This window comes from Balaenoptera ricei, chromosome 1 (genome assembly GCF_028023285.1).
Source record: "Balaenoptera ricei isolate mBalRic1 chromosome 1, mBalRic1.hap2, whole genome shotgun sequence".
NCBI lineage: Eukaryota > Metazoa > Chordata > Mammalia > Artiodactyla > Balaenopteridae > Balaenoptera > Balaenoptera ricei.
This window is the reverse complement of record NC_082639.1, coordinates 131647854-131661198: the sequence shown is the minus strand read 5'-3', so window position 1 is coordinate 131661198 and position 13345 is coordinate 131647854. Positions and strand designations below refer to the sequence as shown.

The following is a 13345-nucleotide window of genomic DNA, read 5'->3' as shown; positions in this document are numbered from 1 at the left end:
AGTCTTCATGATTCTGCCAATTGCCAACTGATCATACCAGTGACTGAGGCATTTTTTATCCCTCAGAGCCACTGGGTCAGTTTTAAAAATATGATGCTATTTCATTTATGAAACAAAAATATACAGGAATCGAAAAAACACTTTGCTGAGATATTGACACATTTTGATATTATCTGTGAACATTATAAAATTCTCAGGGTGGAAGACTGTCCAAAATGCTTTAAAAAGTTGAGAGCAAATAGTTCTTAATGTAACTTCATAGCGGTAGTTAGTGTCTACTTAATGATACAAATGCAGATAGAATCATCTGACAATGCGATGGAGATGGAAGGAATGGTAAGACTTAAAGGGAGTTGTTTAGAGGGCAGTGAAATTCGTTCTTGATAACAAGACTATATTCAGATAAACTGAATGTTGTTTCTTAAAATAATACGTGATAGATATTTAATCAAAGTTAGTTTCCTTCCCCTTTTATCAAATTAGATACGTTTGTGCTGGTGGCCTGCCTCATCACCCACATTGTTTTATAGAGAATTTTGGCTTTTTTTTTTTTTTTTGCATGAAGTTCATTATTCCTGACTATGAAACTAGATTCTCCTCTTCTCACTTTTCTATGCCCTTTCCTTTCAACCTACTTTAAAAAAGGAAAAAGGAGCTGGTCCAAGAAATGACCTGAGCCTTTGTCTTATTTAGCCCTACACAGTAAAGACCAATAATGAGATATTATATTTTGCATTCAGCATACTGGTAGTGATCCACCCTTCTTTAGAGGAACCAGAGTGTTCTTTTGCTATCGAACTTTAATCTTGTTAGCTTCCTCATTTTAGAGTTATGCTCTTTCTTTTCTTAAATGGAAGAAATTTTAAAATGTGTTCTTATCTTTTTTATCTTTTTTATTAATTTATTTTTAAATTTTTAAAATTTTCATTTTATATTGGGGTATAGTTGATTTACAATGTTGTGTCAGTTTCAGGTATACAGCAAAGTGATTCAGTTATACATATACATATATCTGTTCTTGTCCAGATTCTTTTCCCATTTAGGTTATTACAGAATATTGAGTAGAGTTCCCTGATCTATACAATAAGTCCTTGTTGGTTATCTATTTTATATATTGTAGTGTGTGTATATGTTAATCCCAAATTCCTAATTTATCTCTCCCTCCCACGTTTCCCTTTTTGTAACAGTAAGTGTGTTTTCTAAATCTGTGAGTCTGTTTCTGTTTTGTAAATAAGTTCATTTGTATCATTTTTTTAGATTCCACATATAACTGATATCATACGATGTTTGTCTTTTTCTGTCTGACTATGCTACAATCTTTGATGACTATTTGTATGCTTTCTAATTAAATCTATTCCCTCATCTAAAATTCTTAGGGCTTATGAAACTAGCTATTATCTATTATTTTTATTTTTTTTAACATCTCTATTGGAGTATAATTGCTTAACAATGGTGTGTTAGTTTCTACTGTATAATAAAGTAAATCAGCTATACGTATACATATATCCCCATATCCTCTCCCTCTTGCGTCTCCCTCCCACCCTCCCTATCCCACCCCTCTAGGTGGACACAAAGCACCAAGCTGATCTCCCTGTGCTATGCGGCTGCTTCCCAATAGCTATCTATTTTACATTTGGTAGGGTATATATGTCCATGCCACTTTCTCACTTCGTCCCAGCTTACCCTTCCCCACCCGCCGTGTCCTCAAGTCCATTCTCTACGTTTGTGTCTTTATTCCTGTCCTGCCCCTAGGTTCTTCAGAAACTTTTTTTTTTTTTTTTACATTCCATATATATGTGTTAGCATATGGTATTTGTTTTTTTCTTTCTGACTTACTTCACTCTGTATGACAGTCTCTAGGTCCATCCACCTCACTACAAATAACTCAATTTCGTTTCTTTTTATGGCTGAGTAATACTCCATTGCATATATGTGCCACATCTTCTTTATCCATTCATCTGTCAACGAATACTTAGGTTGCATCCGTGTCCTGGCTATTGTAAATAGAGCTGCAGTGAACACTGTGGTACATGACTCTTTTTGAATTATGGTTTTCTCAGGGTATATGCCCAGTAGTGGGATTGCTGGGTCATATGGTAGTTCTATTTTTAGTTTTTTAAGGAACCTCCGTACTGTTCTCCATAGTGGCTGTATCAATATACATTCCCACCAACAGTGCAAGAGAGTTCACTTTTCTCCACATCGTCTCCAGCATTTATTGTTTGTAAATTTTCTGATGATGGCCATTCTGACCGGTGTGAGGTAATACCTCACTGTAGTTTTGATTTGCATTTCTCTAATGATTAGTGATGTTGAGCATCCTTTCATGTGTTTGTTGGCAGTCTGTATATCTGCTGCCCATTTTTGGAATGGGTTGTTTGTTTTTATGATATTGAGCTGCATGAGCTGCTTGTAAATTTTGGAGATTAATCTTTTGTCGTTGCTTCATTTGCAAATATTTTCTCCCATTCTGAGGGTTGTCTTTTTGTCTTGTTTATGATATCCTTTGCTGTGCAAAAGCTTTTAAGGTTCATTAGGTCCCATTTGTTTAGTTTTGTTTTAATTTCCATTTCTCTAGGGGGTAGGTCAAAAAGGATCTTGCTGTGATTTATGTCAACGAGTGTTCTGCCTATGTTTTCCTCTAAGAGTTTTATAGTATCTGGCCTTCCATTTAGGGCTTTAATCCATTTTGAGTTTATTTTTGTGTATGGTGTTAGGGAGTGTTCTATTTTCATTCTTTTACATGTATCTGTCCAATTTTCCCAGCACCACTTATTGAAGAGGCTGTCTTATCTCCATTGTATATTCTTGCCTCCTTTATCAAAAATAAGTGACCATATGTGTGTGGGTTTATCTCTGGGCTTTCTATCCTGTTCCATTGATCTATATTTCTGTTTTTGTGCCAGTACCATGCTGTCTTGATTACTGCAGCTTTGTAGTATAGTCTGAAGTCAGGGAGCCTGATTCCTCCAGCTCTGCTTTTCTTTCTCAAGATTGCTTTCGCTATTCGGGATCTTTTGTGTTTCCATACAAATTGTGAAATTTTTTGTTGTAGTTCTGTGAAAAATGCCATTGGTAGTTTGATAGGAATTGCATTGAATCTGTAGATTGCTTTGGGTAGTATAGTCATTTTCACAATGTTGATTCTTCCAATCCAAGAACATGGTATATCTCTCCATCTGTTTGTATCATCTTTAATTTCTTTCATCAATGTCTTATAGTTTTCTGCATACAGGTCTTTTGTCTCCTTAGATAGGTTTATTCCTTGGTATTTTATTCTTTTTGTTGTAGTGGTAAATGGGAGTGTTTCCTTATTTCTCTTTCAGATTTTTCATCATTAGTGTCTAGGAATGCAAGAGATTTCTGTGCATTAATTTTGTATCCTGCTACTTTACCAAATTCATTGATTAGCTCTAGTAGTTTTCTGGTAGCCGCTTTAGGATTCTCTATGTATAGTATCATGTCATCTGCAAACAGTAAGTTTTACTTCTTCATTTCCAATTTGGATTCCTTTTACTTATTTTTCTTCTCTGATTGCTGTGGCTAAAACTTCCAAAACGATGTTGAATAATAGTGGTGAGAGTGGGCAACCTTGTCTTGTTCCTGATCTTAGTGGAAATGGTTTCAGTTTTTCACCATTGAGAATGATGTTGGCTGTGGGTTTGTCATATATGGCCTTTAGTATGTTGAGGTAGGTTCCCTCTATGCCTGCTTTCTGGAGGGTTTTTATCATAAATGGGTGTTGAATTTTGTCGAAAGCTTTTTCTGCATCTATTGAGATGATCGTATGGTTTTTCTCCTTCAATTTGCTAATACAGTTTATCACATTGGTTGATTTGCATATATTGAAGAATCCTTGCATTCCTGGGATAAACCTCACTTGATCATGGTGTATGATCCTTTTAATGTGCTGTTGGATTCTGTTTGCTAGTCTTTTGTTGAGGATTTTTGCATCTGTGTTCATTAATGATATTGGCCTGTAGTTTTCTTTGTTTGTGACACCTTAGTCTGATTTTCGTATAATGGTGATGGTGGCCTCGTAGAATGAGTTTGGGAGTGCTCCTTCCTCTGTTATATTTTGGAAGAGTTTGAGAAGGATAGGTGTTAGCTCTTGTCTAAATGTTAGAATTCACCGGTGAAGCCATCTGGTCCTGGGCTTTTGTTTGTTGGAAGATTTTTAATCACAGTTTCAATTTCAGTCCTTGAGATTGGTCTGTTTATATTTTCTGTTTCTTCTTGGTTCAGTCTTGGAAGGTTGTGCTTTTCTGAGAATTGGTCCATTTCTTCCAGGTTTTCCATTTTATTGGTATATAATTGCTTGTACTAATCTCTCATGATCCTTTGTATTTCTGCGGTGTCAGTTGTGACTTCTTTTTCATTTCTAATTCTATTGATCTGCATCTTCGCCCTTTTTTTCTTGATGAGTCTGGCTAATGGTTTATCAATTTTGTTTATCTTCTCAAAGAACCAGCTTTAACTTTTATTGATCTTTGCTATCGTTTCCTTCATTTCTTTTTCATTTATTTCTGGTCTGATCTTTTTGAGTTCTTTCCTTCTGCTTGCTTTGGGTTTTTTTTTTGTTGTTGTTCTTCTTTCTCTAATTGCTTAAGGTGTAAAGTGAGGTTGTTTATTTGAGATTTTTCTTTTTCCTTGAGGTAGGATTGTACTGCTATAAACTTCCCTCTTAGAACTGCTTGTGCTGAATCCCGTAGGTTTTGGGTCATCGTGTTTTCATTGTCATTTGTTTCTAGGTGTTTTTTGATTTCCTCTTTGATTTCTTCAGTGATCTCTTGGTTATTTAATAGCATATTGTTTAGCCTCCATCTGTTTAAATTTTTTACATATTTTTCCTGTAATTGATATCTACTCTCATAGCGTTGTGGTCGGAAAAGATACTTGATATGATTTCAATTTTCTTAAATTTACCAAGGCTTGATTTGTGACCCAAGTTATGGTTTATCCTGGAGAATGTTCCATGAGCACTTGAGAAGAAAGTGTATTCTGTTGTTTTTGGATGGAATGTTCTATAAATATCAATTAAGTCCATCTTGTTTAATATGTCTTTTAAAGCTTGTGTTTCCTTATTTATTTTCATCTTGGATGATCTGTCCATGGTGAAAGTGGAGTGTTAAAGTCCCCTACTATTATTTTGTTATTGTTGATTTCCCCTTTTATGGCTGTTAGCATTTGCCCTATGTATTGAGGTGCTCCTATGTTGGGTACATAAATAGTTACAATTGTTATATCTTCTTCTTGGATTGATCCCTTGATCATTATATAGTGTCCTTCTTTGTCTCTTGTAATAGTCTTTATTTTAAAGTCTATTTTGTCTGATATGAGAATTGCTACTCCAGCTTTCTTTTGATTTCCATTTGCATGGAATATCTTTTTCCATCCCCTCCCTTTCAGTCTGTATGTGTCCCTAGGTCTGAAGTGGGTCTCTTGTAGACAGCCTATATACGGGTCTTGTTTTTGTATCCATTCAGCCAGTCTGTGTCTTTTGGTTGGAGCATTTAATCCATTTCATTTAAGGTGATTATCGATATGTATTTTCCTGTTACCATTTTCTTAATTGTTTTGGGTTTGTTATTGTAGGTCTTTTCCTTCTCTTGTGTTTCCTGCCTGGAGAAGTTCCTTTAGCATTTGTTGTAAAGCTGTTTTGGTGGTGCTGAATTCTCTTAACTTTTGCTTGTCTGTAAAGGTTTTAATTTCTCCATTGAATCTGAATGTGGTCCTTGCTGGGTAGAGTAATTTTTTTTTTTTAACATCTTTATTGGAGTATAATTGCTTTACAATGGTGTGTTAGTTTCTGCTATATAACAAAGTGAATCAGCCATACATATACCTATATCCCCATATCTCCTCACTGTTGTATCTCCCTCCCACCTGGGTAGAGTAATCTTGGTTGTAGGTTTGTCCCTTTCATCACTTTAAATATGTCCTGCCACACCCATCTGGCTTGCAGAGTTTCTGCTGAAAGATCAGCTGTTAACCTTATGGGGATTTCCTTGTATGTTATTTGTTGCTTATCCCTTGCTGCTTTTAATATTTTTCCTTTGTATTTAATTTTTGATAGCTTGATAAATATGTGTCTTGGCATGTTTCTCCTTGGATTTATCTTGTATGGGACTTTCTCTGCTTCCTGGACTTGATTGACTATTTCCTTTCCCATATTAGGGAATTTTTCAACTATAATCTCTTCAAATATTTTCTCAGTCCTTTTTCTCTTCTTCTTCTTTGACCCCAATAATTCGAATTTTGGGGAGTTTAATGTTGTCCCAGAGGGCTCTGAGAATGTCCTCAATTCTTTTCAATCTTTTTTCTTTATTTCTTTTCTTTTCTCTATGGTAGTTATTTCCACTATTTTATCTTCCAGGTCATTTATCCGTTTTCTGCCTCAGTTATTCTGCTGTTGATTCCTTCTAGAGAATTTTTAATTTCATTTATTGCGTCGTTCATCATTGTTTGCTGTTTAGTTCTTCTAGGTCCTTGTTTAACATTTCTTGTGTTTTCTCCATTCTATTTCCACGATTTTTATCATCTTAACTATAATTACTCTGAATTCTTTTTCTGGTAGACTGCCTATTTCCTCTTCATTTGTTTGGTCTGGTGGGTTTTTACCTTGCTCCTTCATCTGCTGTGTGTTTCTCTGTCTTCTCATTTTGTTTAACTTACCTTGCTTGGGGTCTCCTTTTCGCAGGCTGCAGGTTTGTAGTTCCCGTTGTTTTTGGTGTCTGCCCCCGGTGGCTAAGGTTGGTTCAGTGAGTTGTGTAGGCTTCCTGGTGGAGGCGACTGCTGCTTGTGTTCTGGTGGATGAGGCTGGATCTTGTTTTTCTGATGGGCAGGACCGCATCCGGTGGTGTGTTTTGAGGTGTCTGTGAGCTCATTATGATTTTAGGCAGCCTATCTGCTAATGTGTGGGGTTGTGTTCCTGTCTTGTTAGTTGTTTGGCATGGGCATTCTGGTCGTTGAGTGCAGCTGGTCGTTCAGTGGAGCTGGGTCTTAGCGTTTAGACAGAGATCTCTGGGAGAGCTCTCACCGATTGATACTACGTGGGGCTGGGAGGTCTCTGGTGGACCAATGTCCTGAAGTCGGCCTCACACCTCAGAGGCTCAGGCCTGACACCCGACCGGAGCACCAAGACCCTGTCAATCACATGACTCAGAAGAAAAGGGAGAGAAAAAAAAAAGAAAGAAAAACTAAATAAATAAAATAAAATAATTAAAATTAAAAAAAATTATAAAAATACCAATATTAAAATACAATTTAAAAAACCAAAAGAAAGAAGAGAGCAGCCAAACCAAAACGAATCCACCAATGATAACAAGTGCTAAAAACTATACTAAAACAAAAAAGAACAAGAAAAAAACGGACAGAACACTAGGACAAATAGTAAAAGCAAACCTATACAGACAAAATCACACAAAGAAGCATACACATACACACTCTGAGAAAGAGAATAAGGAAAGGAAAAAAAAAGAAAAAATATATATATAAAAGGAAGAGAGTAACCAAATCAGTAAACAAATCTACCAATGATAATAAGCTCTAAATACTAAACTAAGATAAACATAAATCCAGAAACAAATTAGATGCAAAAAGCAAACCCCAAGTCTACAGTTATTCTCAAAGTCTACTGCCTCAGTTTTGGGATGATTCATTGTCTATTCAGGTATTCCACAGATGCAAGATACATCAAGTTGATTGCAGAGATTTAATCCATTGCCCTTGAGGCTGCTGGGAGAGATTTCCCTTTCTCTTCTTTGTTTGCACAGCTCCTGGGGTTCAGCTTTGGATTTGGCCCCACCTCTGTGTGTAGGTCGCCCTCTGGCATCTGTTCTTCACCCAGACAGGATGGGGTTAAAGGAGTGGCTGATTAGGGGGTTCTGGCTCACTCAGTCCAGGGACAGGGAGGGGTACGGAATGCGGGGCGAGCCTGCAGCAGAGGAGGCTGGTGTGACGTTGCACCAGCCTGAGGTGCACCGTGTGTTTTCCCAGGAAAGTTGTCCCTGGATCACGGGACCCTGGCAGTGGTGGGTTGCACAGGCTCCCGGGAGGGGAGGTGTGGATAGTGACCTGTGCTCACACACAGGCTTCTTGGTGGCTGCATGAGCAGCCTTAGCGTGTCATGCCCATCTCTGCTGTCTGCACTGATAGCCGTGGTTCGCGCCCGTCTCTGGAGCTCATTTAGGTAGTGCTCTGAATCCCCTCTCCTCGTGCACCCCGAAACATTTGTCTCTTGCCTCTTAAGCAGGTCCAGACTTTTTTCCGGACTCCCTCCCTGCTAGCTGTGGTGCACTAACCCACTTCAGGCTGTGTTCACGCAGCCAACCCCAGTCCTCTCCCTGGGATCTGACCTCTGAAGCCCAACCCTCAGCTCCCAGCCCCCATCCGCCCCAGCAGGTTAGCAGACAAGCCTCTCAGGCTGGTGAGTGCAGGTTGGCACCAATCCTCTGTGTGGGAATCTCTCCGCTTCGCCCTCTGCACCCCTGTTGCTGCGCTGTCCTCTGTGGCTCTGAAGCTTCCCCCCAGCCCACCCCCTATCTCCACCAGTGAAGGGGCTTCCTAGTGTGTGGAAACTTTTCCTTCTTCACAGCTCCCTCCCAGAGGTGCAGGTCCTGTCCCTATTCTTTTGTCTCTGCTTTTTCTTTTGCCCTACCCAGGTACGTGGGGAGTTTCATGCCTTTTGGGAAGTCTGAGGTCTTCTGCCAGTGTTCAGTAGTTGTTCTGTAGGAGTTGTTCCACATGGAGATTTTTTTTTGATGTATTTGTGGGGAGGACGGTGATCTCCACGTCTTACTCCTCTGCCATCTTGAAGGTCCCCTGCCCCGTTCTTATCTTAACATCATTTATTCAACCAGTGACAGATGTTTTCCATTTCTTAAATCTTCCTTTTTTACATTTTCCTTCTTTTGTGTGTTTGATTGACTTTTAAAAACATATGGTTAGAAGCAACTACCTTTATTAATGCACATTATATTATAGTTTTATTGTATATAAGATGAAGAGACTCATGGAGGCATATCTCACAGTAGCCTTGATCCTGAGTTACATTCTCATACAACATTAGATAGTATTGAATTTGGTAGCAAGTAGTAGTTGAGGGCACTAATTTTTTATGTACATATCTGAGGTAGGCCATATTTCCCTTTGGTAAAAAACTTTTAAAAAAAAATAAAACCTCATCTTTTTCTTTCATTTATTTTTTATTGAGGTAACGTTGGTTTATAACTTTATATGTTTCATGTATACAACATTATATTTCTGTGCTATACTTTGAAATACCATACATGCAATTTTTTTATATACTATACATTTACCCTTAGAATTTTTTTATCTTGGGATTCTGGAGATAAAGATAAAAACATCACTGAGTGTATTTGTCATTTCCCCTGAGAAATCAGGAATTTGAATGACAATAGCAGTATTATACTTTAATGTCAGGACAGCCCAGAATGATTGATATTGATGTACTTTCTTCGATTTAATCTTCTCAGTAAGATATTCTCTATAATTACTATTTAAATCTTGTAATATTAATAAAAGAACCTACTTAGGAAAAGGAACAGAGGGACTGTTTGGAAGGGGAAAAACTACCTTATTTCAGAGTAATTATTAGTCTTGTGAGTAATTTTTAGTAATGGTTATGATTTTTATTCAGCTGAAAATGGCTTATTCAACTTAAAACAAATATTTCAAATTATTGGTTTGTAGCAGTCTCTTAATGGGAGAATGCACTATATATATGAACCAGAATATATCAATATCCAGGTATCTTTGAGATGTTACTGCATTTATATGATATAAAATTTTATTCATGCTAAAAAATGTTGTTTCCTTGAAAATTTTCCCTAAAGGGAAAGAGTGTTTTTATCCCAGTAATATTTTATTGAAGTAAATAATATTCTTATGAATGGTATATAGTCTCTGATTCTTTTAAAGTTCTTTTCCCATTTCATGATTCTGACTATTTCGTTCAAAGGAAGTTGTTTGATGGTCTGTATTCATCTACTAGAAATGCATATGATTGTGATATCTTACATTGGGTAATTTGGCATAGCAAGAATCAGATAGCAAATCCTGGGTCTCACTTGCTATTGTGATTGTTGTATTTCCTCTTGGGTCTCTTATTTTTCATGACAGTTAATATTTAGGACTCAAGTTTTAAGTTCAAGGAAGAGGTAAGTTTTTAAATGCTGATACTGGATGTCTCTTAATTTTATGAGATTTATTTAATTCTATAAAGTAGGCCATGTAAAAATAATCTTAAGAGGCAACATAGTCTAAAGAAACAAAAACAGGTGATCTGATTCTTACTCTGACTTTTAGTACAGCACTTTACCCTCTTTGTCTTCAGATTCTTACTTATAAAAGAGATAAGATATATAAGGTCATATTAGTGGTTCCATCCATTTTATTGTTTTGAACTTAAAGATGTAAGGGTGTGAAATGTACAATATGTAGTGTGAAATAGTACAGCATCACGGACACTGTTGTACCAGATATTTTTAAATAATTCTACTCTAGTTCTAGGTTTTCCCATGTTACTTGCTTCAAACTGTAAAATTTTCCTGTTTCCCAAAATTCATTGCAACAGCTTACAGCTTCCTGACCTCAGTTTCCTTTTTTTGTTTTTTTTTTTGGGTTATGGAGTCAGATGCAAAGTTCAAATCCCAAACACACCCACCATCTGTGTGACCATGGAAGTTATTTACCTTCTTTAAGCCTTAGTTTACCCATATATAAAATAGAAACAACGCTATTACTTTATGAAGTTATTGTGATTAAATGAAATAAATCATGTAAAGCAGTCTCACATACTGAGACTATTGCTTTAGTAAATATTAGCTATTTTAATTATTACTACTATTATTATTACTGTAGCTGAGAATCTTTATAGTAGATTCTGTGTTGATCATTTACAGTTAAATTTGCTGTTTCAGCATTTGCAATCATAAAAAGGTAATAATTCCTATTTTATAGAATTATGATCCCATTATTTGCCACACATGTATTGAGTATCTCCTGTGGGCCGTCCAATGTGTTGGCTACCAGGGAGACAGAAATGAACAAAAAAAGCACACTACCTGCATTCATGGAGCTTATGTCCTGGTGAGGAGAGATATTAAATCAGACATCCCACTGCAACTACTTAAGGAAACTGCTTAAGGATGGTAGTCAAAGGGCTATTAAGGAAGGAAACAAGTCCTTTTTTGTTTGACAGTGTTTTGCTTAAGTAAAAACCTAGGTGACTTGAGAATTCTGTTAATTCTTTTAATTAATTAATTCTCTTAATCTGTTAACAGAATTCTCAAGTCCATTTTTTAAGGAACACTTTTAGCTATTGATGGAGTCCTTTTTCAACATTTTTCTTTGCATTTTGTGCAGCCCTCTATGTTTATCATTTTACTGGTATTTGTTATTAATACTGAAAAGAGAGACAGGTGAAAGAAAGGTGGACAAAATTTACACTTCTGTTTTTGGATAACGTGCTCATGCCTTCTTCTACCCCTACTGACAACTTGGCTCTTGACATTTATGTGTAGGCAGTACTTCAATTTCATTAGACAGAAAATCCTACTCAACATAATTATCCATAAAAATCAATTTCATATGACCTTTGTGAAATAGTAAAGTGACTTCAGGGGCATACGTCTAGGGATTCTAATGAGTAGGGTTCTGTGTACCATATTAATTCTGAAGTTCTCTCCCTCCTTTTTTAACTTCTGGCATTTCTAGTAGGCATGATGACTGAGTTCAGATTAATATTTAAATATTGTTCTGTAATAAATTGCCTTTATTTTACTTTGGCATTATGTATCATAAACCTTCAAAAGTCATTAAAATGGTTTACATGGTCCTCCATGATCTGGCCTCATCTCTTAACTGCTTTCCTGTGGTCTCACTCAGATCCTGATATCATGGCTCCTTTACTGATCTTCATGTACCCCAAATGTACTTTTTCCTCCAGGTTTTATATGTATTTTCACTTCTACCTGAAGTGTTCCATTCATTGAATGCCTCAGACACTGTAAGAGGCACTTTTCTTTGACCATGTTTTTCATTAAACCACTTCACATATAGAGTTAAGAACCCTAAAACAGTATACTTCCATTTCTTCTCTCCTATTCTGTGTGCTGTTGTCGTACATTTTACATCTATGTATGTTATAAACTCTGCAATACATTCTTAATATTTTTGCTTTAAATAATCAATTACATTTTTTTCTTTTTTAGTTGCTGTGAAATATGTTTTATATTTACCCACATGTTTACCATTGTTTTGTATAGATCCATATTTTTGTCTGGCATTATTTTTCTTCTGTCTGAAGTACTTCCTTTAACATTTTCTATGATATATGGCTGGTGGTGGTGAATTCTCTCAGATTCTGTTTGTCTGAAAAAGTCTTTTTTTTAATTGAAAGATCAATGATTTACAATATTATATTAGTTTCAGGTGTACAACACAGTGATTCAATATTTTTATAGATTATGTTCCATTTAAAGTTATTAAAAATAATGGCTATATTTCCCTGACAATATATCCTTGTTGCTTATTTTATGCATGTCAGTTTGTATCTCTTAATCCCATACCCCTATCTTGCCCCTACTCCTTTCCCTCTCCCTAGTGATAATCATTAGTTTGTTCTCTATACCTGTGAGTGTGTTTCTCTTTTGTTATATACATGTGTTTGTTTTATTTTTAAGATTCCACATATAAATGATAACATATAGAGTATTTGTCTTTCTGTGACTTACTTTACTAAGCCTCTAGGTCCATGCACATTGTTGCCAATTGCAGAATTTCATTCTTTTTTATGACTGGGTAGTATTCCATTGTATGTATATATACCACATCTTATCCATTCATCTGTTGTTGGATACTTAGATTGCTTCCATATCTTGGCTCTTGTAAATAATGCTGCTATTGGAATGCATGTATCTTTTTGAATTAGTGTTTTCATTTTCTTCAGATATATACCCAGCAGTGGAATTGCTGGATCATATGGTAGTTCTATTCTTAGTTTTTTGAGGAACTTCCATACTGTTTTCCATAGTGGCTGCACCAATCTACATTCCCACTGAGAGTGTACTTGGGTTCCCTTTTCTCCACATCCTCACCAGTGTTTGTTGTTTGTAGACTTTTTGATAATAGCTATTTTAGCAGGTGTGAGGTGATATCTCATTGTTGTTTTGATTTGCATTTCTCTGATGATTAGCAGTGTTGAGCATCTTTTCATGTGCCTGTTGGCCATCTGTAGGTCTTCTTTGGAAAAATGTCTATTCAGTTCTTTAATTGAGTTGTTTGTTTTTTTGATATTGAATTGTATGAGCTTTTTATTTAT

At 36.2% G+C, this 13345-nt stretch overlaps 1 protein-coding gene across 2 annotated transcripts in view; it reads left to right on the top strand.

Annotated features, from left to right (window-relative positions):
* Positions 1-13345, top strand: part of NME7 (NME/NM23 family member 7) — a 244646-nt gene that overhangs the window by 102552 nt on the left and 128749 nt on the right. The window lies entirely within an intron of this gene.